Source organism: Anguilla anguilla, chromosome 2, assembly GCF_013347855.1.
Source record: "Anguilla anguilla isolate fAngAng1 chromosome 2, fAngAng1.pri, whole genome shotgun sequence".
NCBI lineage: Eukaryota > Metazoa > Chordata > Actinopteri > Anguilliformes > Anguillidae > Anguilla > Anguilla anguilla.
Genome location: NC_049202.1, coordinates 48,026,968 through 48,032,071, shown reverse-complemented (window position 1 = coordinate 48,032,071; position 5,104 = coordinate 48,026,968).

Here is a 5,104-nt window from a genome sequence, read left to right as displayed (position 1 = left end):
TTATAAACAGTGTATCGTTTAGAGCGCCTCGTCTTCTTTCAAGCATCAGGTCTGAGTGGTAATGTAGTTTCAGCAATCAACGGTCCTGTCTGAGGGAACATCTGTTATTTCCTCGCCACGTAAACTCCTGGTCAGCGGAGAGGTCTGACTGGGAAACAGAACACTTCAGAGAGAATGCTGGTCCAAGTCATGGCAGTGTAAATGCACTCATCAGAAGCAAATTAGTGCAGTGACAAATGGCCATGCTTGCATGGGGGGTTTAAAAGAGACACATGGTCTCTGTCAGATGGAAAATGAAACCAGCTCACTGCTGCAGCTCAGGCCAGAAGGCCTCCCTGTTTTATTGCTACCTTTACAAGACTGATGGTTCCGCCTAATCCAAGATAGTTAACCAAAGTTATTACTATTTCATATCTTTTCACACATGATTCATAGGTGGCAATGAAATATACCATTTAATATAGTCCGAAGCAGAGGCCTAGGGCTGTGGATTGATTGACTGTATGTGTGACCTATTTCTGAGGCATTGATGGAGCAGGAAGAGAGCGTGAACCCGCTCCGGCCTCATTTAGAAACAATGGGATGGAGGTGTCATAGTTTTCTGTCTCATTGCAGTGTAATGGAGCATCTCTGATGGCACAGAGACAAATGTGAGCCTGAGCCCTTGGAGGAGGGGGCGGTGGGGCGGTCAGGGGAGGGGCCGGAGATACATGGCGTAACAGGTCCTGGGGTTGCGCAGCTGACAGTGCTCCTGTTGGATAGATGGAGAAGACGATATGACTGCACTCTTTCAATAGCTCCTTAATTTTCTCTGTTCCTCATTTGAAATAATCCACTATGTCTCCAGACTAAAGTGCAGATCCAACAGGAGTTCATGTAGGTTTGTGTGCTCCTCCGAACATAAGGGTGGGTTGAATTATAAGCCTATAATACACCAATTCTAAAATACATACTGTGTTAATACATAATTACACAGGTTTCCCAGTTATTTCTAACGTCACTCATGTTAGTTTATGTTTAACTCTCACAAGTGAAACAAATGAAAGTACACTACATGGCCAAAAGTATATGGACACTTGACATCCAACATCTCTTCCAAAATTATGGCCATTAATGTGGAGTTGGTCCACCCTTTGCTGCTATGAATACCTCCACTCTTCTGGGAAGGCTTTCCACTAAATTTTGGAACATGGCTGCAGGGATTTGCTTCCATTCAGCTAGAAGAGCATTAGTGAGGCTGAGCACTGATTTGGCGTTTAGGCCTGGCTTGCAGTTGGCTTTCCAATTCATCCCAAAGGTGTTGGATGCAGTTGGGGTCAGGGCTCTGTGCAGGCCAGGCAAGTTCTTCCAAACCGTTCTGGACAAAACCACTGCGTGCCCGGGGGCATTGTCATGCTAGAACAGGAAAGGGCTGGCCCCAAACTGTTGGGGAAACACAGAATCCTCTAGAATGTGATAGAATGCTGTAGCATTAAGATTTGCCTCCACTGGAACTAAGGGGCCTAGCCCAAACAATGAAAAACAGGAACAGACCAAGTGGTGTCCAGATACTTTTGGTCATTTAGTGTACATGCAGAGCATTGTTCCACAGCTGAGTGGCCATGTAGCTGTGATCTCTAGCAGGGAAAATATTACATTAGTGTTCCTGAACTCGGTGTTGGCAAAATAGATGTATAAAACACAATTAAGCTGCAGGAGGCTGACGTAATTGCACTTGCAATAAAACTGCACAATTTATCAGGCTGCCATGCTTTTTGGTCTCTCATTCCATTAACTTTTAAGGGGGAGGGAAGAAGGCTCTCAGATGACAGATTTTTTTGCCCTTTTCCCCAGCGTATAGTATGGAGAGAGATGACCACTTCACTTCTGCACCTCGCCCTTCTGCGGTGTCTTCATGTTAAAGGAGTCTGGTGAAGTGTAAAAGCATAATGGGTGAAAGGCATGTGCCCCTTCTGCCATGGGCTGTAAGTCACTTATGCCACTGGAGTGTATAGGGAAAGAAACAGATTGCTCCCTGTAAGCAGTTTCACATGGTGCATATTGCACTCGTTGAGGGGAGTGACCTGGCTATTAGTTAACAGGACAGAACACGAGTCTGCCTAGTGGATATACAGTAACAGGGTTTGTTCTGGCTCAAAATCAGGTGAAGGGGCTATCTCAGCCAAAACAGTGCAGGGGTTAAACTCCTGTCACATTTTCAAATGCATTTCTTGCAACTCATCATATTGTTATAGTTGACATCCGGAGGTACCCATTTCACCATAGTTTTACTGACCTAGAATCCTTTGCCTTCACAGGAGTGCAATGTATGGTAGGTTAACCCAAACCCATGAAAGTAAGGGTGTATGTGTGGTAGGTAAACCCCTATCACAATTCTTAGGGCAGATCCCTTGCCTGAAACTCATCTCATTCATAGAGTAAACATTCTGAGGAACCCATTTCACCCTACATTTAGTTAGAATTCTTTTCCTTCACTGGGGAACAAGATTTCTGATCCCTAATATGCAAATTAGGGTGGGCGTACAGGGGTTAAACCCAAGCCACAATTAAATACATGGGGTAAATACATTGTCTGAAACATATCTGATATATATTGGAGCCATTCTGAGGGAATTTCACCCCCTTTTACTGAGTTAAAGTGCTTTGTTTTTGCAGGAAAAAAATATTTTCATGGAGATTTGTATTGCCTTATATTCAAATTACCCAACTTTTGATGTCCATGTAATAATTATACCCCAGCAATAATACGTATGATAAAACATCTGTGTGAGACTCTCCTCCTTTAGAAACTAGAATATGCAGATTCACCTCAGCTCTATTTATTTAGTATCTGTGTTTTTGTAAAAATAATTTGAATTCCCTACAGTCTGTAGGCACATATTGGAATTTTCTTTTCGTATTTAGGCAATGTTTGCTCAAAGCAGGGCATACACCATTTAACAATTTACTGCTGCTGTTTTATTCTACCACAGCTCTCTAAAATAACATTTTAAATAGTTAATAATAAAATAATTTAAATAAACATGAATTCATTATATAACTTATTGTATAAGTATCAAAAATAGTTTTTTTTTTTCAAAATAGTTTTGATTACTCATTTTCATTGGCTGTAGCAATGTTGTTTAATTTAGCAAAAGGTAATCTACAGTTTAATAAACAAAAAGTTTGTAAATCCCATCAGACTTAAAGTGGGTATACTATACTATAGAATTCTATATTCTTTAAATATAGTATAATGTAATGTGAAGCCTTGGCTGTGATTAGAATTCTAATCTCTTAAACAATGGAACAAGAACTTGCTTTTATTTTGGTAGAAAGGTGCAAACCGGCAGCCTAAAATCAGTCTTATTGTGGCTCGTTGTCGCTAACATTGAACTGTATGGTCACTAACTTCATGGAGCTTTACCTACATAAACATATTTTCCTTTATACTGTACATTCTATGATCTTTGCAGCAGCACAGTACAGTTGATTTCATCATGGTCTTGTCCCCAAGGTGCATTAGCGTTGATTATGCTACACTGCCAGCGCCACTCTGGACTAGTCCCGACACTGCATGTTAAAATGATAGTAATCTGCTATGCTTTTGAAATAGGCTTTATCATAGCCAACACTGGTCACATTGTTGTTAAGGTGGCACAGAGAATGATCAAAGGGGCCACCTTAGAATTCTCTATGGACGGAAATACCCAGTGTATACCTAATGAGGATTTGGTATATTAGCTGAAGTTGTACTTGCAGTGCAAATGCCTTGCAAGTACCATTCTCCTTCAATTGTATGATGCCTTGCCAAGTTACCATTTGACTAGTCTTTTTCTCAGTATGTCTGCTGCCATGCCCCTACTTGTACATATCTTATTTCAAGCACTGTTAATTGCAAATCATTTACTATTCATTATATTCATGTTCAAAAGTGCATCCATAATTCTAATGGAAAAACTGGGGCACACTAAAAAAAATTATAAAATGGTCTCAGGAGCACTGAATATACTGCATGCATGTGTGCACACATGCGCACAACCCCCTCCCCCTACACACACGTGCACTCAAGTGTGCACAAACACTGATACATATGTGTACATGCACACACACACACACGCACACACGCACACACATTTTAACAAGCTGACCTGAGCTTCTCTCAGTTGACTGGTATGTCTCTTGATCTCTACATGTAATTGTGTGGATATAAAGAAGCTGTGATACTTCATACACTCTGAAAAAATGATTTGCCTGTTTCTCTGTTACCATACAGAGACCTAGCAAAAATGTAACTGACTCAAAAAGGGTTTAAAATGATGTGTGATGGTGCAGTGTCTCATCACACCCAACAGACTCATGTGAAGAAACCTCACTCAGTGCTGCCATGCACACCCCTGCTGCAAACAGGCCTCATTCCCCTGCAGGAAGGTCCGCTGTGTTCTGGTGTTGAAGGGCCATAATTGTAAGCTGCAGACAACTAAGGACACAGCAGCAGTGAGGAAACACTAAATATCTAACTCCATAAGAATTGATTTGGAGCGCAGTTCCAGTGGTTCCAAAGCATTACACTGCAGCGAAACAATTACTGCCAACAACAAGGGCAAAAGAGTTATCGCACATCCTGCCACCGCCCAGCTCTACCTGCTGGCACAACCCCTCAATGTCCAATGCACTGTAAGCATATTTCAAAAGAATAAATATAAGCATAGATGACCGCAAGCCCTTTTTTTTTTACTCTCCTGGAGATTTTAGCAGGTGTTCATGATCCAGATTTTAATGATAAATATGTATAAATCTCCTCAACCCTTCTATGGTTTTTTTTTTTTTCTAGTATACCAAATGTATTGCCTGCTAATGCCCAGATGTTACATCAAACACAGCAAACTTTACCCTATTACACTTATAACCCCTCTGTATCCCGCTACACTTATAGCCCCTCTGTACCCCTCTACACTTATAACCCCTCTGTACCCCTCTACACTTATAATCCCTCTGTACCCCTGTACACTTACAGCCCCTCTGTACCCCTCTGCACTTATAGCCCCTCTGTATCCCACTACACTTACAGCCCCTCTGTACCCCACTACACTTATAGCCCCTCTGTACCCCTCTACACTTATAA